This window comes from Vulpes lagopus, chromosome X (genome assembly GCF_018345385.1).
Source record: "Vulpes lagopus strain Blue_001 chromosome X, ASM1834538v1, whole genome shotgun sequence".
In the NCBI taxonomy this organism is placed as follows: domain Eukaryota; kingdom Metazoa; phylum Chordata; class Mammalia; order Carnivora; family Canidae; genus Vulpes; species Vulpes lagopus.
Genome location: NC_054848.1, coordinates 26,054,522 through 26,078,973, shown reverse-complemented (window position 1 = coordinate 26,078,973; position 24,452 = coordinate 26,054,522). Strand labels below are relative to the sequence as shown.

Here is a 24,452-nt window from a genome sequence, read left to right as displayed (position 1 = left end):
TTTCTTCCTTAAAAGTAAGATTAGGTTGTTTATTTGATATTTTTCTTGTTTCTTGAGGTAGGCCTGTATTACTATACACTTCCCTCTTAGAAGTGCTTTTGCTGCATTCCAAAGATTTTGGACCAGCATATTTTCATTTTCATATGTCTCCATGTTTTTGGTTTCCCAGTTCCATTGTTTAGTAGCATTTTTTTTTAAGATTTTATTTATTTATTCATGAGAGACACACAGAGAGGCAGAGACACAGGCAGAGGGAGAAGCAGGCTCCCTGATGTGGGACTCCATCCCCGGGTCTCCAGGGTCAGGCTCTGGGCTGAAGGTGGCGCTAAACCTCTGAGCCACCCTGGCTGCCCCTGTTTAGTAGCATGTTGTTTAGCCTTCATATATTTGTGTTTTATTCCAAATTTTATTATAATTTGTAGTTTCATACTGTTTAAGTTGGAAAGGATGGTTGATGTGTTTTCAGTCTTCTTGAAATTATTGAGACTTGTTTTGTGGCCTTACATGATCTATTCTGGAGAATGTTCCATGTGCACTTGAAAAGAACGTGTATTCTGTTGTTTTTGGATGGAATGTTCTGTGTATATCTGTTAGGTCCATCTGGTCTAATGTGCCATTTACAGCCATTCTTTCCTTTTCATTTTCTGTCTGAATGATCTATCCATTGATGTAAATGGGATGTTAAAGTTCACTACTGCTACTGTATTACTGTCTGTTTCTCCCTTTCTGTCTTTAATAATTGGTTTATGTATTTTGGTGTTCCTATGTTGGGTGCATAGATGTGTATAATTGTTATATCCTCTTAGTGCGTTGTTCCCTTTATCTTTGTGTAGTGCTTTTCTTTGTCTCTTGCTACAGTCTTTGTTTTAAAGTCTATTTTGTCTGATACAAGTAATGCTACCCGGGCTTTTGTACACAATAAGCTTTTTAAATTAATTATTTTTAAAAAATAGGCTCCACACTCAATGTGGAGCCCAACATGGGGTCTGAATCCATTGTCCCTGAGATCAAGACCTGAGCTGAGGTCAAGAACTCAGATGCTTAACTGACTGAGCCACCCAGGTGCCCCACTACCCTGGCTTTTTCCCCCCCACTTGATTTGTATGATAAATGATCTTCCATCCCTTCACTTTCAGTCTGCAAGTGTCTTTAGTTCTAAAGTCAGTCTCTTGTAAGCTGCATATAGATGAATATTGTTTTCTTATTCATTGAGTTCTCTGTATCTTTTCTTTTCTTTTCTTTTTTTTTTTTAATTAAGTAGGGCCCACACCCAGCATGGGGCTTGAACTCATGGCCCTGAGATCAAGAGTTGTATGCTCCACTGACTGAGCCAGCCAGTCAGGCAACCCTTTCCCTGTATCTTTTTATTGGACCTTTAGTCCATTTACATTTAAATTAATTATTGATAGATATATACTTATTTCTGCTTTCCTCTGTATGTAAGACTATTATTTCACTGAGGCTTATGAACAAGTATTTTTCTTTTTTCATATTTTTGAGTGATGAGTGATTTTGTGAGTTGGGTTATGGGGAGGGCCTCCCAGTCTTTAGTGAACAATTGTAATTCTGCTGAGAGGGTATAGTAAGTGACAAAGAACTATATATCCTCTTTGTTGTTGGGTTTTGCATGAGGGTGTAGTGCTCATTTGGAGTGTGGAAATTTAAAAATTCCTTTACTAGAGAATAACTTAGCCAGTGTATGGAGTTATTTAAATTTTAAGACCTTTGGCTCTTAAAGAGCCTGAAACCCATTATGCTTAATGACTAGGATAAATGGGGAGCTGCAGGAATCACTGGTGGTGTGCCAGGGATGCAACTAAAGGTCCTCCAACTAGCCTCAGTGAAGATGAAACCTCAGAACAACTTGGCCCTAACCCTCACCCTCTGCTGTTGCTAGCTCTCCCTTAGCTACTAGCAGTGACTTAGTGGCAAGAGAAGCAGGGCGGCTGATAAAGTCAGGTGACCTTTCCATTATATTGATCGAGCATAAACTTTATTCACTGAAATTTCAGGTAGTGAAAGGTATACAAGCAGCTGCTTTCTGTTTCATGAGCTTGTATTTATATACTGTATAACTTGCTCACGCAGTTTTCTTTAAACCTTTCATAATTGAAATCTTACCTGTTTGCTCTCTCATTTTTTTTTAGGATAGCGCTTGCAACCTTTGCTCAAGTTCTTCACCGTGAATTTGTTGTGTGTCAGACTGGACAAGGTATCTTAGTTGAGGCTTCATTTTTTGAAAAATTCAAGGTAAGGAGTGTGTATCTATGTATATGTCTTTATTTCTGTAGTTTTTACAGCAAAAAAACCTTTTTGAAATCTTATCTGTATTACTGTTAACATGTTTGTTTATGCCATCCCCTTACTCCCATACCTTTTGTGCATTGGAAGAGCAAGGATGAAAAAAAAGATGTCCAGGTAGCTTCATGTGTTTATTTATTTAAAGACTTTATTTGTTTATTCATGAGAGACACATAGAGAGGCAGAGACACAGGCAGAGGGAGAAGCAGGCTCCCTGTGGGGAGCCTGACATGGGACTTGATCCTGGAGATCCAGGATCACGCCCTGGGCTGAAGGCGGTGCTAAACCGCCGAGCCACCAGGGCTGCCCACTTCATGTGTTTAGATTTAAGCCCTATATCAGGACCTAAGAAGGTCTTTGTACATTTCACTTGTTATTAGAAACCTCCCCAAACGGGCAGCGGGTAGCTCAGTGGTTTAGCGTCACCTTCAGCCCAGGGTGTGGTCCTGGAAACCTGGGATCGAGTCCCATGTCGGGCTCCCTGTATGGAATGGAGCCTGCTTCTCCCTTGGCCTATGTCTCTGCCTCTCTCTCTCTCTCTCTCTCTCTCTCTCTCTCTGTGTGTGTTTCTCTCATGAATAAATAAATAAAATCTTTAAAAAACAAAAAGAAACCTCACCAACCAATAGAAGGGTAACTTAGCATTTGGTTTTGAATTAAAGGGGCGAATCCCATCCAGGCTCCCAGTGCCCAGTGATTGTGGCTGGAGCTGGTAGAGCTTCAAAGATCTGCCCTAAGGAGTAACTGAGTATGGTGTGTGCATATGCTGGTCTTCCAACTTCCTATTTTTTTTAAAAAATATTTTATTTATTCATGAAAGAGACAGAGAGAGAGGGAGAGACATAGGCAGAGGAAGAAACAGGCTTCCCGCAGGGAGCCTGATGCAGGATTTGATCCCAGAACCCGGGGATTGCAACCTGAGCCAAAGGCAGATGCTCAGCCACTGAGTTACCCAGATGCCCCCAACTTCCTAGTTTTTATTGTAATTTTTCTTTCTTTTTTTTAAAAAAATTCATTAATTCATTCAGTCATTCATCAGAGAGAGAGAGGCAGAGACATAGGCAGAGGGAGAAGCAGGCTCCCTGCAAGGAGCCCGATGTGGGACTCGATCCCGGAACTCCGGGATCACACCCTGAGCTGAAGGCAGAAGCTCAACCTCTAAGCTACCCAGGCATCCCTATTGTAATTTTTCTTACAGGTCCATGTTAAATAACCAAGTTGTAAAGATGATAAATCTAGTATTATAAACAAATATGGGTATAATTTTTAAAATGTAGCATAATTCTTGCTCTGAGCCATTGGTAGATCTGTTTCAAGAAAGATTATATAATAATATCACCTTTGATTTTTATCTAGATAGTTTGTTTTTCCACTTTATACAAATGTTCCGACTCTTTTAAACATCTGTTTCCGAGTATAATAACATGTGTGGGTGTGTGTTGTGAATTAAACACTGGACAAGGTGTTATGAGGCCTGTTTTATGAACTTACTAGCTTTTTAGCAAGTTTTAAAAATCCCTGTAACTTTCAGTTACCTCCTGTGTAAAATAAGAGGATTGTACTGAGGTTGTATTCAGGGTTTCTCTGCCTTGGCACTATTGACATTTGGAGCCAGATAATTCTTTGTTGTCTGGGGCCGTCCTGTGCCCTGTACAATGTTAAGCAGTGTCGTTGGCCTCTGCCTACCAATGCCAGTAGCATCCCTCTTCAGTATGACAACTAAAATTGTCTCTAGACACTTCAAGTGTGCCTTTTTGGGCAATGTCATCCCCACTTGGGAGCTACTTGGTTACATGATGTGTAGAATTCCTACCAACTTTATATTTCTTTTGTTTTTTTTTTCCTTTTTTTCTTTCATTTTTATTTCAAAAAATCCTATTCTTTGCAACCTAGCTTAAATGTCATCTCTTCTGTGAAGCTTTCCTTTGTATTTTTTCCTTGTCTTACTTTATTTCTGTATCTGACAGCTTATTATAGGACTTAATGCATTCTACTACAATTGTCAGTGTGTTTCTTTGAGGGCATGGATCTTCTGTACCTCTTAGCTGCGTGCTCAGATTTTGTTAAATAGTCAACAGTGGGTGTGGGAGGATTGTCAGGTTTGACATTGTTAAATAAATAATTATAAATGATATTTTTGTTCATCTTTCATACATTTCCAGTAGGAAATTTCCATGGTTTGTGATCTTGAATTTCTGGGTTTAGGAAACTGATTACTTTTAAAAAAATCGTTTTAGAAGGCAGGAACCTCTGGTAGTTCGTGAGGAAGCCACAGAAAACAGACAACATTTGAGAAAGATAAAGTCACACAGAAATTCATAACATAAAAGGTTGTTTTAGCTTTTAATCCAGATGTTTCTCAAATCCACTTGGTTAATTATTTTTTTAAAGATTTTATTTAAAAAAAAATAAAAAAAAAATAAAGATTTTATTTATTTATTCATGAAAGACAGAGGCAGAGACATGGGCAGAGGGAGAAGCAGGCCCCCCCCACCGGGAGCCGGATGTGGGACTTGATCCTGGCATCACACCCTGAGCTGAAGGCACTCAACTACTGAGCCACCCAGGTGTCCCCACTTGGTTAATTGGAAACCTGCCATCTATTCAGATACAAGTAAAATGGAAGGTGGTAAATATTTTTTCTTACATTACCTATAATACCTAATCATATTCTTTTTTTTTTTTTGAAGATTTTTATTTATTTATTCATGAGAGACACAGGGAGAGGCAGAGACCTAGGCAGAGGGAGAAGTAGGCTCCATGCAGGGAGCCTGATGTGAGACCGGATCCCAGGACCGCGGGATCACGCCCTGAACCAAAGGCAGATGTCCAACCACTGAGCCATCCCAGGCATCCCAACCTCACTATATTCTAAGTCACTATTTCTCATAGCAACCCACAGTAAAAACAAACAAACAAACAAAAAAACAAAAACAAAAAACAAAAAACGGAAAAAACCAAACACATTTTAGTCTTGATCTAATACATATCCACACCTCAAACAAGTTATTTGAACTACTGTTTACCATTACTATGTATAAAGCACTCTTATGTTTTCTGTGACATTTCTTTTTTTTCTTAAATACTTGTCATTACCCAATAAATTTATTACACACTCCACTAATAAGCCACAACTTACCATTTGAAAAACACTGTTCTAAGTAATCTCTTTAATAAAATGTAGAGGGCAGCCCCGGTGGCCCAGCAGTTTAGCGCTGCCTTCAGCCCAGGTTGTGATCCTGAAGACCCAGGATCAAGTCCCACGTCGGGCTCCCTGCATGGAGCCTGCTTCTCCCTCTGCCTGTGTCTCTGCCTCTCTTTCTTTCTGTCTGTCTCTATGTCTCTCATGCATAAATAAATAAAATCTTTAAAAAAATAAAATAAAATGTAGAGATGATCTGCCTCTAGCATGTGTTACCAGTCAGTTGTCCTGTCTTTCTTTTTAAATGATACCATTTAAGAATTGACCTAATTAAGACCTTGTGGGGAGGGACAGCCAGCCAAGAGAGTGGTACCTGGGTCCTTCGCCGAGCCTGAGACCGCTGGACAGGAGGTGGCCCAGCCACAGCCTCAACTTTGGCTCCACCGCCATGGCTGGCTGGACCATGTGGACTGAGACCCAGAGCTGGGGTAACGATGACATCAAGAAAGTGATGACAACCATCAAGAAGGTCTGGAGGTGGGGGAAGTGTGGGCGACACTTATTCGTATCTTCCAGTGGGTGCCTATGGTGGACTCCTAGGAGGAAGAATGACAGGACGCACGCAGAGAGATTCTCAGGCCCAGAGTGGCAGGACAGGGGTGCCAGTCCTTGAGGGTGGGGGATGTCTCTCTTGCTGGATCACGATGAGAACAATAATCAGTTTCCATTCGGAAGGCTCTCTGCAGAAGGTGCCTGAGCCCAGCCCTGGGGGCACCTGCTAGCCCAGCTGCCCTGTGTCACCTGCTAGACACCAGAAGGGGTCTCAGTAAAGAGAGAGATTCTGGGGGTATAACTGCAGGCAGCACTGATGAACCCCCAATGCTGACCAAAGACGATCCTGTTCCAGAATTGCTGGAGGCTGAGACCCTCAAAGTTTATGGTCTTTGAGCCAGTGCTACCCATCCCGAAGGCAGCCCAGGGTGACACAAAGTACTTAGAGAGTACCCCCTCTCTCTATTCAAGCACATCTGCCCACAAGCCTGTGACTCCTGAGAAGCTGGCCTGCCTGCTTGCCTGTCCTGTTGCCCCAGGAGCCCTTTTGGTTTTTTACAAATAAATGCCCTTGGGACACCTGGGTGGCTCAGCGGTTGAGTGTCTGCCTTTGGCTCAGGGCGTGACCCCATTGAGTCCCATATCGAGCTCCCTGCATGGAGCCTGCTTCTCCCTCTGCCTCTCTCTATGTGTCTTTCGTGAATAAATAAAAATAAAATCTTAAAAAAAAAAACACCCACTCTTTTGTTAAAAAAAAAAAAAAAAGACCTTGGAACACCTCAACCAGATTAATTAATTGGAAATCAATTAATTTAAAATCCCATATTTTGTCATTTATAGTAAGTATCTATATACAAGGCACTGTTGGTTTTTGTACTCAACATTTACAATGATAAAACCTAGGGGAGAACAAAAGATTAGTAAACTATTTCAGGGGCTCATAGTGGTGACAAATGCATGACTTTTTGGGCATTTGGGAGAGGGAGGAAAGCTGTGGTGATTTAGGTCACTGGGAGAAAGCATGAATGTGGAGTGGATTTTGCGTTGACATCAGAGATTTCTACATGGTAGAAAACAGCATTTGTGTAGGTGCCCAGGATTTTTGCTCATTTTTTGGGTAATGTTTAAGATAAAGTAATTGAGAAATTTAAAATATGGTAAAGTGCTGAAAATATACAGTATAAACAGGATATGTTAACTTCCATGTGGTTATAAAATGAGGTTCAGTCAGGAGATTAATTAGAGACTTGTATCCATGATATAAGCCATTATTTGCCCCCAAAGTTAACATTGGATTATTAGGTTCACTGGGATAAAGATACAGTATTCCCCCCCCTTTATCCACAGGGAATACATTCCAAGACACCCAGTGGATCCTCCAAACTGCAGGTAATACCAATCCCTATATACACTACGTTTTTTTCTGTATAGAGATATTTATGATAACGTTTATAAAGTAGGGACAGGAAGAGGTTAATAATAGAACGTTTATGACGATATACTGTAATGAAAGTTAGGTGAATGTGGTATCTCTCTTGAAATAGCTTATTTTACTGTACTCATCCTTATGGTGATGCGAGATGACAAAATGCTTACATGATCTACAGTGACATAAATGACGTAGACATTGTGACATAGTGTTAGGCTACTATTGACCTTCTGATGATATGTTGGAAGGTGGATCATCTGCTTCAGGACTGCAGTTGACCACAGGTAACTGAAACTGCAGGAGGCAAAACCATGTTAAGAGGGAACTGTGTGGGATCCGTGGGTGGCGCAGCGGTTTAGCGCCTGCCTTTGGCCCAGGGCGCGTTCCTGGAGACCGGGGATCGAATCCCACGTCGGGCTCCCGGTGCATGGAGCCTGCTTCTCCCTCTGCCTGTGTCTCTGCCTCTCTCTCTCTCTTTGTGTGACTATCATAAAAAAAAAAAAAAAAAAAAAGAGGGAACTATGTACTTTCTGAAGGAAGGGGAGAGAGAATGCTCATCTGTCAAAATAAGCCAGTAAGGTTACTGTTCTTTATATAAATTGCTCTTCATGGAACAGAAATGGATTATATTATAGTCAACATTTTAAAAAAAGTTATTATTTTGGTCATACAATTTATTTATTTTTTATTTTTTTAAAAGATTTTATTTATTTATTTATTCATGAGAGACACACACACACACAGGTAGAGGCACAGGCAGAGGGAGAAGCAGGCTCCATGCAGGGAGCCCGATGTGGGACTCGATCCCAGGGCTCCAGGATTATGCCCTGGGTTGAAGGAAGGTGTTCAACCGCTGAGCCACCCAGGCGTCCCTTGGCCATACAATTTAAAGTTTCCTACATGCTTTCGGGACCCGGGCTTCATCCTTTCTTCTGTAAATGAATGGAGAGGTTCAGGATGGTATGTCACAACCAGGTGTGCTACAAAAGCGTTAAGAAAATAAATGGTGGATTATTTTTTAGTTTTTCTGAACTACTGCTCTTTTCTTGGGATAATGTAGAATTTAATTAATGTAGAAAATATGTGTGACCTAAAAAAAAAAAATGTGTGACCTAAAAGAAAAGAAGATGATTCAGCTTGTGATGAAACTTGGGAAAGAACCACCTGTCCGAAAAGTGTGGTCTAACATTCTGTGTGCTGTTACTAAAAGCATCAGAAGTCTGAGTTTTTGTCATGTTTACATACTGAGTTAGGAAGTTAAGCAAAAGGATAACTCCTCATTTTGTCACATTTCCAGACTACTGAAAAGAAGGTGCTTTTAGAGCTGGAGATGTGAATACGACTCCTGTGCCAGAGATCATTAATCATCTTGAGGTAAATTTTTTTTAATTAAATAGATGGTTTTGTATAGTTTTAATTTTACAGAAAAGTTGAGAGGATGATACAGAGAGTTCCCATAGACCTGGCACCCGGTTTCTTCTATTATTGGTAGATGACCTTAGCTTGGTACATTTGTTACAGTTAATTAAGCAGAGTGAAACATTGTTATTAACTAAAGGTCCATAGTTCACTCACATTTCCTTAGTTTTTACTTAATGTATTTTTTATGTTTCAGGATCCCGCCAGGATACCACATTACATTTAGTCATCATGTCTCCTTAGGCTCTTCTTGCTGTGACAGTTTCTCAGACTCATTGTTTTGATGACCTTGTCAGTTTTGAGGAGAACTGATCAGGTATTTTGTAGAATGTCGCTGAATTAGGATTTGTCTGATGTTTTTCTTGTTGGTAGACTAATCTGGGTTTTGGGGAGGAAGACCACAGAGGTAAAGTTCCATTCCCATATTCTTGTCATATCACATCAAGAGTATGTAGTATCAACATAATTTATCATGGTTAGTGTTGGCTTTGGTCACCTGGCTGAGAAGGTTTATGTCTGCTTTCTTCATTCTCCACTCTAATGTTACTTTTTTTTTTTTTTTTAACACTCTGTCGTAGTATTAGATTGAAGGCACTGTGTAGTCATCACTTAAGGAGTGAGATGTTGCACTCCATCTCCTGGAGTGTGTTCTACATAACTTATTGGGAGTTTTGAATGGAAGATTATCTTTCCTCCTCTATTTGCTTATTTACTTAGTCATTTCTTTGTATCATTATGGATTCATGGATACTTATTTTATACTTTGAGTCATAATCTATTACTACTTTATTTGTTGCTTAAATTTTTCTAGCCTTGACCATTGATGATCTCTTTTGGTTGGCCCCTATGTTACTTTATTTTATTTTATTTTATTATTTTTTAAAGATTTTATTTATTTATTCATGAGAGACCCACAGAGGGAAAGAGGCAGAGACACAGGCAGAGGGAAAAGCAGGCTCCATGCAGGGAGCCGGATGTGGGATTCGATCCCCGGTCTCCAGGATCACACCCTGGGCCGAAGGTGGCACTAAACCACTGAGCCACCGGGGTTGCCCCCCCATGTTACTTTAACATGCACCCATCGTCATAAGGGGGGTTCCTTTTGAGCACTTCCTTCCTAGTATTATAAGATACTCCAGACTTATCCTGTGTATCCTCTGTTTTAGTTCTATAATCAGCCATTTCTCCCCAAAGCCCTAATTCCTTTTATTAGAGAATTACATTAGAAATCAAGATCTGAGTACAAGTAGGCTCACTGTTCCTTTGAGGTAGTATTGCTTCTAAAGGCTCTGTTAGCTGAAATCCCATGTATGTGCTATCTGTATGTTTATGCATCTGTATGAATGTTTCTCTGTATCTGTTTTTATGTATCTGTATCAATATTAAACTAAATGTGAGTTTTAACTGATGACTCCAACCTAATCCATTAACACACAGATCATTCTAGCCTTCTCCCCTTGCTTGTCTGTAACCTCTGACTCCCAACAGTGAGACATCTGGCTTTCACCATTCACTGTCCATGTACTTAATTGTTCACTCCCAGTGTATGGATAGATAGATGTATAACAGTTTTGTTGACTTCTACACTCATGGGAAACAACTTTACCAACTAGAGTACAGTGCTTATATACATTTCTTTTTGCTTTTACTTTAGTCATACAGATGCTACTCATTTCCAGAGTTAATTTAGGTCAGCACCATCCGTCCGTGTCCCCCCCCCCCCCCCCGTTATATTGTTTCATATGTTTGGAATAGTTAGATTATATCATAAATGGTGTCTGTTCCTTCCTGGGATCCCCTGACCTGAATGATGTTTTTATTTTTTTTTAATTTTTAAATTTATTTATTTATGATAGTCACAGAGAGAGAGAGAGAGAGGCAGAGACACAGGCAGAGGGAGAAGCAGGCTCCATGCACCGGGAGCCCGATGTGGGATTCGATCCCGGGTCTCCAGGATCGTGCCCTGGGCCAAAGGCAGGCGCTAAACCACTGCGCCACCCAGGGATCCCCTGTTTTTATTTTCTTTTAAAGATTTTATTTATTTATGAGAGACAGAGAGAGACAGACTGACAGACACAGGGGCAGAGACATAGGCAGTGGGAGGAGAAGCAGGCTCCATGCAGGGAGCCCAATGCAGGACCCAGTCCCGGGACTCTGGGATCACGCCCTGAGCCGAAGGCAGATGCTCAACCACTGAGCCATCTAGGTGTCCCTAAATGATGTTTTTAAATTTGCATACTTGAAGGTTCACTCTTGGGGCGCTTGGGTGGCTCAGTTGGTTAAGTGTCAGACTCTTGATTTTAGCCCAGATCATGATCTCAGGGTGGTGAGTTTGAGCCCTGTGTCAGATGCCAGGCTGGGCAGGGAACCTTCTTAAGATTCTCTCCCTCCTTCTCCCCTCTTCCCCTCAAAAACAAAAGGTTCACTCTTTGTGTTATAAAGTTCTGTGGGTTTTGACAGGTGCATGATGTCATGTATCTACTATTAGAATATTGTACAGAACAATTTCACCACCCTTAAAATTGCCTGTGCTTCACCTATAAAGCCTCCCTACAAACCCCTGGAAACAACTGATCTTTTTACTCATTCTCTAGTTTTGCCTTTTTCAGATTGTTATTGAAATATTTAAGGTCACTTTATAAAGGAAATCTTTGGTTCTTCTAACCTAGATACCATTTTTCCCTACCACCAACTCAGTATTCTTAAATAAACAAAATATTTCTTTTTTTTAAATTTTTTTTTTTATTATTTATTTATGATAGTCACAGAGAGAGAGAGAGAGAGGCAGAGACACAGGCAGAGGGAGAAGCAGGCTCCATGCACCGGGAGCCCGATGTGGGATTCGATCCCGGGTCTCCAGGATCGCGCCCTGGGCCAAAGGCAGGCGCCGAACCGCTGCGCCACCCAGGGATCCCCCACAAAATATTTCTAATAAGAGTCAAGGCTTTCCCATTTCTTTCTTCATATTCCGCTGTATAAGGTCATTTTGCTTTATTTTTTAATATTCTACTTCTTTGGGGGCACTTGGGTGGCTCAGTCTATGGAGGATGCAGCTCCTGATCTTGGGGTCATGAGTTAGAGCCCCACATAGGGCATAAAGCTTACTTAAAAAACTAATAATTGGGGCATCTGGGTGGCTCAGTCATTTGGGGGTCTGGCTCCTGGTTTCGGCTCAGGTCATGATCTCATGGGTCATGAGATTGAGCCCCAAGTCAGGCTCCTGGCTTGGCTGGGAGTCTGCTTCAGGATTCTCTCCCTCTGCCCCTACCCCCACTGGCTCGAGCTCCTTCCCTCCCTCTCTCTTTCTCTCAAATAAAGAAATTTTTTAAAAAAGATTTTATTTATTTATTCATGATAGAGAGAGAGAGAGAGGCAGAGACGCAGGCAGAGGGAGAAGCAGGCTCCATGCCGGGAGCCTGACGTGGGACCCGATCCCGGGACTCCAGGATCACGCCCTGGGCCAAAGGCAGGTGCTAAACCACTGAGCCACCCAGGGATCCCCTAAAGAAATTTTTTAAAAAAAATTTCATTTATTTATTTGAGAGAGAGAGTGTGCGTGCATGCATAAGCAGGGAAGGGGCAGAGGGAGAAGCAGACTCCCTTGAGCAGGGAGCCAGACATGGCACTAGATCCCAGAACTCCAGGATCATGACCTGAGCCAAAGGCAGACACTTAACCAAATGAGCCACCTAGGTGCCCTATAAAGAAATATTTTTTAAAAAATAAAAGGTAATAATACCCTACTTTCTTGGTAACATACTCAGAATTGGGAGAAGATTCCAAGTACCTTCATTTTTATTTTCATTGGGGAGGTTAATGGGAAGAGGCAGGAGTGGCGTGTCTTTTTTTTTTTTTCCCAAGATTTTATTTATTTATTTGAGAAAGAGACAGAGTGCGAGCATGAGTCAGGAGGAAGGGCAGAGGGAGAGGGAGAGGGAGAAGCAGGCTCCCCGCTCAGTGCAGGAAGCTATCCTAGGGTTGTGGGGTTCTATCCTAGGACCACTTGATCTCAGAACCCTGGGATCATGACCCGAGCTGAAGCCAGATGCCCAACTGACTGAACCACCCAGGCACCCCAGAGTGGTGTGTCTGATAGTTTCTGTATAGGTGGCATCTGGCTAGCAGATACTTACTTGGGAGGAGGAGTGCTATTTTTATTTTTATTTTTATTTACTTTATTTTATTTTATTTATTTACTTTATTTATTTATTTATTTATTTATTTATTTATTTATTTATTTAATGATAGTCACACAGAGAGAGAGGCAGAGGGAGAAGCAGGCTCCCTGAAAGGAGCCTGACGCAGGATTTGAGCCCGGGACTCCAGGATCATGCCCTGGACTGAAGGCAGCACTAAACCGCTGAGCCACCCAGGGATCCTCAGGAACCCAACCTCTTGACACCTGCAGCATCTTTGGTTTTGTTTACCTTGTTGCCTTTTCTTCTTTCTCATAAAAAGGCAGCTGTATTATCCTTATATTTTAAAGACTTGAAACTAGGGTTCAGAAGTGAATAAAACTTCTTTAGAACCAGTAGGGAAGCTTGAGTTAAGCTTTTGGGTGCTTTAGAAGCTCTTTGTTGACAACAATTAAATAGCCATCGAGTGTTCTGAATTTGGTTAGCCTCTCAAGTATGGAAGTATCATTTCTTGGTGGGAAAGTTGTCTTCATTTCTGTAAATACAAGATTTGATGACTAAGGTCATTCTTACCATTAAATTCAGTGAATTCCATTTTTCTTTTCTTATTTCATCCAGCAAATATTCATTGAATACCTAGTCTGTGCCAGGCCCTGTGCCTAATCAGTTGTATACCCTCACAGGAGAAATTGAATTACAGAATCTAAGAGTTGTAGGTCTTAGCCTTTTATTTTTTTTATTTTTTAAAGACTTTATTTATTCATGAGACACACACACACACACAGAGAGAGAGAGAGAGAGAGAGAGAGAGAGGCAGAGACACAAGCAGAGGGAGAAGCAGGCTCCATGCAGGGAGCCCGACATGGGACTCAATCCCGGGTCCCCAGGATCACATCCTGGGCGGTGCTAAACCGCTGAGCCACTTGGGCTGCCTGGTCTTATCCTTTTATTTTTTTTTTATTTTTTATTTTTAAATATTTATTTATTTATTCAGAGAGAGCGAAAGAGAGGCGGAAATACAGGCAGAGGGAGAAGCAGGCTCCATGCAGGGAGCCCGATGTGGGACTCGATCCTGGGTCTCCAGGATCGACACCCCAGGCTGAAGGCAGCACTAAGCCGCTGCGTCACCAGGGCTGCCCGTGGTCTTATCCTTTTAATTGAATGAAAATACCAAAGCATTAGAGCTGTGCTGTCCAGTAAGGTAGCCATTGCTAACTGCAGATAGCTGCTGACCGCTTGAAATGTGGCCTGTCTGAATTGTGATGTGCTGTTAGTATAAAATACACACTGGATTTTGAGGAGTTAATTTGAGAGAAATAGGTAAGATAGCTCATTGATTTTTTTTTTATTGATCATATATTAAAATAATACTGTTTTTGAAATACCAAATTAAATAAAATATATTAAAATGTCACCTGTTGCTTTTTTCTTCACGTGGCTACTAGAACATTTAAAAGGACTTGGGTTATATTTTTATTAAACAGTGCTGTCTTAGATCTTCAGTGACTTGGCAGGGTTATTCATCTAGTTGGGACTCCTGTGGCTTTTGCAAATTATAGGTCACCTTACTGTGAAAATGGCAGATAATGTTTGTTTTGATGAAAATCGTGAGTAATTCAAACGGGTTTAAATATTTTATTTATTATTATTATTTTTAAAATATTTTATTGACAGAACGAGAGCACAAGCAGGAGAGTAGCAGGCCCCCCGCAGAGCAGGGAGCCCAATGTGGAGTTCCATCTCAGGACCCTGTGGTCATGAACTGAGCTGAAGGCAGATGCCTAATCTGCTGAGCCACCCAAATGCCCCTAAAAGATTTTATTTTACTTGAGAGACAGCATGCAAGCTGGAGGGGGGGAGAGAGAGAGAGAGAGAGAGAGAGAGAGAGAATCTGAAGTGGACTCCTCAACTGAGTGTAGAGCCTGATGTGGGGCCCTGATCTCATGACCAGGAGGTCATGACCTGAGCCAAAAACAAGAGTTGGCTGCTTGACCGGCTGAACCACCCAGGCACCCCTACACAGCTTTGAATTGACTCTAAGGACTAAAGTTAACACTTCGAAATAATATACATTTTAAATTAAGCCTGGAATGTTAATCTGGTAGAATATTTTAGTTTTTCAGATTGAGAGATTTTAAAAGTGGAAAACTGGAAAAATATACAAACTGAGTAGCTTAAACCTGTTTTTCCTTTTTCCTAAGCATTCATCACTTGCTCTACATAGGTGATCCCTGATCCCCCAAAATTTTATTGGAGGTGTGTGCAAGAGGTGGGGGGCAAAATTCATCTCTGTTGTTTTTTTTTTCCTTATTAGGTAGATTTTTTTTTTAAATTTATCTACGATAGTCACACACACAGAGAGAGAGAGAGAGAGAGAGAGGCAGAGACACAGGCAGAGGGAGAAGCAGACTCCATGCACTGGGAGCCCTACGTGGGATTCGATCCCCGGTCTCCAGGATCCTGCCCCGGGCCAAAGGCAGGCGCCAAACCGCTGCGCCACCCAGGGATCCTGGTAGATTATTATTTTTTAAAGACTTACTTATTTACTCATGAGAGATAGAGAGAGAGAGAGAGGCAGAGACATAGAGGGAGAAGTGGGCTCCCCGCAGGGAGCCCAATGTGGGACTCTATCCCGGACCTTGGATCCTGAGCCGAGGATCCTGAGGATCCTGAGCCTTGGATCCTGAGCCGAAGGCACACGCCCAACCACTGTGTCCTGGTAGGTTGGTTTAGTAGTAAAAGTGACTCTTCATTATGGAACAGACATTTGAGCAAGTATAAGATCAGGCTCTGGCAATGCAAAGGTGAACAAAGCATAGCACCTGAATAGAACTACAGGCTTTTTGTTTCATTTTGTTTTGACTTTTTATTTGGAAATAATTCCGCAAGTACAGAAGTTGCAAGGTAAAAACTACATACAAAGAGCACCTTAGGGCAGCCCCTGTGGCGCAGCGGTTTGGCGCCGCCTGCAGCCCGGGGCATGATCCTGGAGACCCGGGATCCAGTCCCATGTTGAGCTCCCTGCGTGGAGCCTGCTTCTCCCTCTACCTGTGTCTCTGCCTCTCTCTCTCTCTGTGTCGCTCATAAATAAATAAAATCTTTAAAAAAAAAAAAAGAGCATCTTATATGCTTTATCCATATTCCTCTCTTGTTAACATTTGCCCTTTTTGCTTTATTTGTTCCTCTCCCTCCGTGTGTTTGCACATGCACTGTGTGTGTGCATGCACATGTACACGTACACATATGTCATATATGTTCTTTCCTGAATCATTTGAGAGTAAGTTGTCATGACCTTTACTCCTAAATATTTCATTGCCTAACTTCCTAAAACTAACGTAGTCTCATATATAGGCATAGTACAGTTATCAATTCAGTATACTTAGTAAATTCAATAAATTAAACATAATGGAGTACTTTTCATAATCTAGCATCTGTGTTTCTATTTTGTCAGTTGATCCATTCTTTTATAACACTTTCCCCACTTAGTATGGGACCCAGTCTAGGATCAGTTATTAGCTTTAGTTTCATGTACTCTGTCTCCCTTAATCTGTGATATTTTTTTTTGCCTTTTTCTTGTATGACTTTAGCATTTTTAAAATGACAGTTTTACCCTGTCCTCCCCCCCCTTCTTTTTTCAGTAGAATTTTTTGTCATTTTTGCTTTGTCTCTTATAAGACATTTCAGATTCTGCGTTCCTGACTGGAATACTATAAAGTAATATGTTTTCTCAGGGTGTCACATCTGGAGGTGTACGTTCTCCATCTTTCCCACATTGATGTTAATTTTGATTAGCCAATCACAATATTGCTTGATTTATCTACTGTGTAATTTTGCCCCGTTGCAACTGATAAGCAGTTCTTTGGAGAGATACTTGAAGACCATTCATACATACTACTCTTCATCCAAATCTACTCCTAGATTTAGCATCACTTGATGATTTTTGCTTGAAGCAATCTGTACTGTGATATCTGCACAGTGATGATTTTTTAGGTTTCAGCACTCCTTGCATGTTTACCAGTTGGATTCTACTGTAAATAAAAGCCCACCCTTCTCCATTTATGTATGTATGTATTTATTTCATACTAATAGCAACTCATGGGTTCCTCTTTTCTACAGGCCTGTAATTCATTAGTGTCCTTAATTATTTTGGTACTCAAATTATCACAGATTTGGCCATTGGAAGCCTCTTCAAGCTGGCTCCCAGGTCCTTATGACAAGCTCCCATCATTTTTGAGTACTTCCCCCACTTCGTGGTGTAACAACTTGTTCCAGGTAAAGCTACAGTTTTATCTGAAAGACCTTTATTTTTTATTTTTTTTTAAAGATTTTATTTATTTATTAAAGAGTGTGCACAAGTCAGGGTAGGGGTAGAGAAGCAGACTCCCCACTGAGCAGGGAGCCCAATGAGGGGCTTGATCCCAGGACCCTGGGATCATGACTTAAGCTGAAGGCAGTTGCCTAACCCACTGAGCCACGCAGGTGCCCCTCTGAGAGACCTTTAGATACACAAGTGGCTAAGCATAGTGTGTTTGGTGTACCTATGAGGATAAGCACAACTTGCTGTGACAGCATAGTGGAGGGTCCTCTAGCATGGTGTGGGTGGAGGAGAAGCATGGCAGTAGGACTCAAGAAATGGGGTTGTCAGTGGAAGCTTCCTTTGAGGAAGCGCCATCAGTACCAACATGTGTAGGATCAGTGTGGCTTAGAGAAGCAGTGGTGAGGGAGGAAAAAAAGCATCTCAGACAGATGGATGATCATGGTCTAATACCCTAAGAGGAGGTAGCACAGGATCACACCTGGCTGTGTTCTGTTGGGATGCATTGAGTTGAGGGGACCGATCAGATCTGCATCTTAGAACACAAACACTCTGGAACTGATGTGGAGGAAGGCAAGACCAGAGGTGAGAGAGCAGCAGGAAGTTGGAGCTGTAATGTTGATGACAATATTCAGAAATGCCCTAAGTAATAGTAACAAATGCTTTCTGACTTATTAATGTTTACCATTTAAATTTTGCTACAACTCAGGATGCCTGGGTGGCTTAGCCCTTGGGTGGCTCAGCAGTTGGGCGTCTGCCTTCAGTTCAGGGCATGATCCTGCGGTTCCGGGATCGAGTCCCTCATCGGGCTCCCTACATGGAACCTGCTTCTCCCTCTTCCTATGTCTCTGCCTCTCTCTCTCTCTGTCTCTCATGAATAAATATATACAATCTTTTAAAAAAATTTTGCTACAACCCTACTATTATTTCCATTTTATAGATGAAATTTCAAAGGCATAAGGATTGAATATATTTCTCAGACACTCACAAATGGCAGAACTGGGGTGGAAAGCATGAGCACTTCATTTCACTCTCTAGTTGGTTGTGCAAGAGTCGAAGTCCAGGATTACACCTTGGTTTCTAGTATCGTTGAGTAAATAGTGGTAACATTCATGGAGAGAACAGAGCATTTGGGGAAGGGTTGTGGTGAGGATTTCCTTTTTGAATATATTGACAATTATCTTTGGGCATATCCAGATGGTGCTCTGTAGTAGGCAGGTGGTTATATGTGTCTGGAGCCTTAGAGCATGATGTTTAAGATCCCAGTTTGGGAATCATCAGCCTTTAAATGTTATTGAATGCTTACTAGTGGATAGGATCGCTGGTTACAAGGTTGTAGAATGAAAAGAGGAAGCAGCTTAGGGCAAAAACCAGACAAATGTTAATGGGACAAAAGTGGGAAAGGGCAGCCCAGGTGGCTCAGCGGTTTAGCGCCACCTTCAGCCCAGGGCCTGATCCTGGAGACCTGGGGTCAGTTTCCACATTGGGCTTCCTGCATGGAGCCTGCTCCCTCTGCCTGTGTCTCTGCCTCTCTTCTCTCTGTGTCTCTCATGAATGGATAAGTAAAATCTTAAAAAAAAAAAAAAAAAAAGAGGTGGGAAGAAACCAGACTAGTAGCAACGAGGCTAAAAAAAGAAGTAGCAATGAGTATTGTCAAATGCTGCAGAGGTTAAGGGGGGCATAGGGACCAGAAAATATATCCTCTGGATTTAGCACCAGAGAGATGGTTAAGTATGTCAGTGGAACAGTGATAAGAGCCAGATTAAAGCAAACTAAGGAATGAATTGCAGGGAGCAGAAGTGTATAGGGTAGATAGAAAGTCCGCATATATGCCAGTCATATTCCCCCACATTTTAATTTTTCTTTTAAAAAATATTTAAATTCAATTTGCCAACATATAGTATAACCCCCAGCGCTCATTCCATTAGGTGCCCTCCTTGGTGCCCATCACCCAGTTACCCCATTAATTTTTCTTCATGTTTATTAGACGGCTTTTGTGTGGTGATTGGAAGTCATTAAAACAGTTGCTAATAGCTCTTTTTACCTGTGGTTAGCTTATCTCATAGCTATGGGCTTTGTGGCCACTTTGTTAGAGTGTGCATAATTCTTGGCAGTCTTGGCTTGGAAGGAAGAAGAGAACAAGCCAAATGCCCAGTAGAAGCCAACAGTTTGCATGCAAAACGACATGCCCTGCCCATAATCAGTAGCAAGTTTGAGATTCCATGAGGATTGTTTTTTAAGTATCTCCTTAATTATAAACCAGCAAAAGTAATTCATTATTTTCCTTAAACATTTTTAGTTCATTTTTTTCAAAGATTCATTTAGTTTTTTTTTTTTAAATCTTTTTTATTGAAGGATAGTAGTCTTACAGGGTCATATTAGAGGTATACAACAGACAACAGAGTAATTCAATAATTCTAGACATTACGAGTGCTCACTACAATAAATGTAGCTACCATTTGTCATGACACAACATTATTACAATATTATTGACTGTATTTCCTATGCTGTACTTTTTATCCCCATGACCTATTTTATAACTGGATGATGGTACCTGTACCTCTTCATCCCCTTTATGTATTTTGCCCATCCCTCCTTCCCTCTGGCAACCACCAGTTTGTTCTCTGTGTTTTTGAGTCTGTTTCTGTTTTCTTATTCATCTGTTTTGTTTTTTTTAGATTCTACATGTAAGAGAAATTTAATGGTATAAGTCTTTCTATGATTGGTTTATTTCACTTAGCATAATACCCTGTAGATTTTTTTTTTAATTTTTATTTATGATAGTCACAGAGAGAGAGAGAGAGAGGCAGAGACACAGGCAGACGGAGAAGCAGGCTCCATGCACCGGGAGCCCGATGTGGGATTCGATCCCGGGTCTCCAGGACCGCGCCCTGGGCCAAAGGCAGGCGCCAAACCGCTGCGCCACCCAGGGATCCCCTACCCTGTAGATTAATGTTGTGAATGACAAGATGTAATTTGTGGTTGAGTAATACTCCATTGTGTATATATACTACATGTTCTTTACCATTTAGCTACCAGTGGACGCTTTGGTTGTTTCTTTCTTTCTTTTCTTTTTAGATTTTATTTATTTATGTATTCATGAGAGACACAGAGAGAGAGGCAGAGACACAGGCAGGGGGAGAAGCAGACTCCATGCAGGAGCCCGATATGGGACTCGATCCAGGAACCCCCAGATCATGTCCTGAGCTGAAGGCAGATGCTCAACCACTGAGTCACTCGGGTTTTTTTAAGATCTTATTTATTTTTTAAGATCTTAAAAATTTTTTAAGATATTTTTTAAGATCTTATTTATTCATGAGAGACACAGAGAGAGAGAGAAGCAGAGACACAGGCAGAGGGAGAAGCAGGCTGCATGCAGGGAGCCTGACATGGGACTTGATCCCAGGTCTCCAGGATCACACCCCAGGTTGAAGGTGGCGCTAAACCACTGGGCCACTGGGGCTGCCCACTTTGGTTGTATCTATAACTTGGCTATTGTAAATAATGCTGTGTTAGAAATGGGGGTGCATGTAGCTTTTCAAATTAGGGTTTTCATTTTCTTCAGGTAAATACCTAGCAGTTGAATCACTGGATCATATGGTATTTCTATTTTTAATTTTTTGAGGAACTGCCATACTGTTTTCCATAGTAGCTGCACCAGTTTACATTCTCATCATGAGTGCATGAGGGTTTATTTTTCTCCACAGTTTTGCCAACACTTACTTTGGTCTTTTTGGATATTAGACATTTTGACCAGAGTGAAGTGCTAATTCATTGTGATTTTGATTTGCACTTTCCTGATGATGAGTAATGTTGAGTGACTTCTCATGTGTCTCTTGGCCATCTGGATGTCTTCTTTGGAAAAATGCCTATTCAAGTCTTCTGGCAATGTTTTAATCAGAATGTTTGGTGTTTCATTGTTTCTTTCTTTTTTTTTTTTTAGTGTTATACGCATTCTTTATATACTTTGCATATTAGCCCTTTATAGGATATATCATTATCATTTGCAGATATCTTCTCCCCCTTCAATACGTTGTCTTTTTGTTCTTTTTGATGGTTTCTTTCACTGTATTAAAGCTTTTTAGTTTGATACAGTCCACATGGTTTATATTTTCTTCTGTTTCACTATCTAAGGAGACATACCAAAAAAAAAAAAAAATGTTGCTAAGGCTGATGTCCAAGACATTACTGCCTGTTTTCTTTTAGGAGTTTTATGTTTGCAGGTCTCACATTTAGGTCTTGAATCCATTTTGAGCTTATTTTTATGTATGTTATAAAAAAGTGGTACAGTTTGATTCTTTGGCATGTAGCTCTCCAGGTTTTTTATTAGCACCGTCCATTGAAGAAACTATTTTTCCCCATTGTATATGCTTGCTTCCTTTATTGTAGATTAATTGACCTTGTGAGCCTCGTTTCTTTCTGGGCTGTATGTTCTGTTTTATTGAGCTATGTGTCTATTTTTGTACCAGTACCATACTGTTTTGATTACTATACCTTTTTAGTATAGCTTGACATCTGGGATCATGATACTTTGAGTTTTGTTCTTTCTCAAGTGTGCTTTGGCTATTTGGGATCTTTTGTGGTTCCATACAAATCTTGGCATTATTTTATTATTTATTCATGAGAGACACAGAGAAAGAGAGGCAGAGACACAGGCAGAGGGAGAAGCAGGCTCTATGCAGGGAGCCCAATGTGGGTCTTGATCCCAGGACCCCAGGATCACACCCTAAGCTGAAGGCAGACGCTCAACCACTGAGCCACCCAGGGATCCCAGGATTATTTGTTCTAGTTCTGAAAATGCTGTGGGTATTTTGATAGGGATTGCATTGAGTCTGTAGATCGTTTTGGGTGGTATGACATTTTAATGATAATTATACCGTTCCATGAACCTGATGTATCTTTCCATTTGTGTCATCTTCAGTTTCTTTCATTAGTGCCTTATAGTTTTCCAAGTACAGGCCTTTCATCTTGGTTAAGTTTATTTCTACGTATCTTATTTTGTTTTGATGCACTTGTAAATGGGATTATCTCACTTTTTCTTTCTCCTTTGTTATTAGTGTATAGAAATACAACGGATTTTTGTATATTTTGTATTCTGTAACTTTACTGAATTTATTTATTGGTTCTAATAGGTTTTTGGTGGCATCTTTGGGTTTTTTTCTATATAGAGTCGTGTCATTTGTGAATACTGAAAGTTTTATTTCTTCCTCACCACTTTCGATGCCTTTTATTTCTATTGTTTGATTGCTGTGACTAGGACTTACAGTAGTACGTTGAATAAAACAGATGAGAGTGGACATCCTTGTCTTGTTCCTGATTTTAGAGGAAAAACTCTTACTTGTTCTCTGTTGAGTGTACTGTTAGCTGTGGGATTTTCATCTGTAGCCTATATTACGTTACCCTCCCGCTGAACCCACTTTGTTGAGAGTTTTTATCATGAATGCATGTTCAATTTTGTCAGATCTTTTTTCTCCATTTATTGAGATGATCATATACTTTTTATCCTTTCTTTTGTTAATGTGGAATATCACATTCATTGATTCTTAGATATTGAACCATCTTCACAGTCTTGGAATCAACCCCACCTGATTGTGGTGAATGACTTTCAGTGTACACCATTTAGTTAGCTCATATTTTGTTGAGGATTTTTGAATCTGTATTCAGGGATATTACTCTGTAATTTTTTAAGATCATTATTTTTTTAAGAGAGAGTGTGTGAGCTGAGGTGGGAGGGGTAGTGGAAGAGGAGAGAATCTTAAAGAGACTTCCGTGTGGAGCCTGATGTGGGGCTTGATATCACCAACTTGAGATCATGAGCTGATCTGAAACCAAGAGTCAGATGATGCTTAACTGACTGAGGCAGCCCAGGCACCTTTGTAATTTCCTTTTATTGTAGTGTCTTCATCTAGTTTTGATATCAGGGTAATACTTGTCTCATAGAATGTGGCAACTTTCCTTCTTTTTTTTTTTTTTTTGAATACTTTGAAAAGGTTAAGTATTAGCTCTTTAATTTGGTAGAATTTACCTGTGTAGCCATCTGGTCCTGGACTTTTGTTTTTTGATTATTGATTCAGTTTTGTTACTAGAACTAATCACTCTGTTCAAGTGTCATATTCTTTCTGATCCAGTCTTGGGAGATTGTATATTTCTAGGAATTTAGCCACATCTCTTCTGTGATGTCCAGTGTTTCGGCATAGAATTTATGGTACTAGTCTCTTATAATCCTTTGTATTTTTGTGACATCAGTTGTTATTTTGCCTCTTTCATTTCTTTTTTTTTTTTTTTTAAGATTTCTTTTATTCACGAGACACACACATAGACACAGAGAGAGAGAGAGATAGAGAGAGAGAGAGGCGGAGACACAGGCAGAGGAAGAAGCAGGCTCCATGCAGGGAGCCCGATGTGGGACTTGATCCCGGGTCTCCAGGATCACACCCTGGGCTGAAGGCAGCACTAAACCACTGAGCCACCTGGACTGCCTTTCTTTCTTTCTTTTCTTTTTTGTCCTTCCTTCCTTCCCATCCTTCCCTTTCTTCCTTCCCTTTTCTTCCCTTCTAGAGCACGCAGGGAAGTGGCGTGGAGGGGCAGAGGGAGAGGGAGAGAGAATCTTAAAGTAGGCTCCATTCCCAGTGTCAGCTCTATCCCATAACCATGAGATCATGATCTTTTTTTTTTTAAAGATTTTATTTATTTATTCATGAGAACACATAGAGAGGAGAGAGAGAGAGGGGGGCAGAGACACAGGCAGAAGGAGAAGCAGGCTCCATGCAGGGAGCCTGACGTGGGATTCGATCCAGGGTCTCCAGGATCAGGCCCTGGGCTGAAGGCGGCGCTAAACTGCTGAGCCACCAGGGCTGCCCATGAGATCATGATCTAAGCGGAAATCAAGATTTGGATGTTTAACTGACTGAGCCATCCGGGCACTCCTGTCCTCTTTCATTTCTGATTTTATTTATTTGAGTCTTCTTTTTTTCATGATGAGTCTGGCTAAAAGTCTGTCAGGTTTTTTTGTTTTGTTTTGTTTTGTTTTAATATTTTCAAAGGACCAGCTCCTGGTTCACTGATCTTTTCAGCCTCTATTTCATTTACTTTCATTCTGATTCTTACTTTTTTTCTTTCTTCTAGTAACTCTGGGCTTTGTTTGTCCTTTTTCTAGTT

The 24,452-nt window shown here is 40.9% G+C and overlaps 1 protein-coding gene and 1 pseudogene across 7 annotated transcripts in view; both read left to right on the top strand.

The window, feature by feature from the left end:
* Positions 1-24,452, top strand: part of TAB3 (TGF-beta activated kinase 1 (MAP3K7) binding protein 3) — a 91,260-nt gene that overhangs the window by 31,707 nt on the left and 35,101 nt on the right. For 3 of the 7 annotated variants that reach the window (XM_041741307.1, XM_041741301.1, XM_041741304.1), the window contains exons 2-4: positions 2,148-2,250; positions 8,722-8,798; positions 9,040-9,159. The gene's annotated coding sequence lies outside the window, so the exon portion shown is untranslated. Of the gene's footprint in view, positions 1-2,147; positions 2,251-7,342; positions 7,385-8,721; positions 8,799-9,039; positions 9,160-24,452 lie in introns of all 7 variants that reach the window. The other 4 variants (XM_041741303.1, XM_041741306.1, XM_041741302.1 and 1 more) reach the window with 3 other exon arrangements.
* LOC121483079 lies at positions 5,892-6,488 on the top strand (annotated as a pseudogene).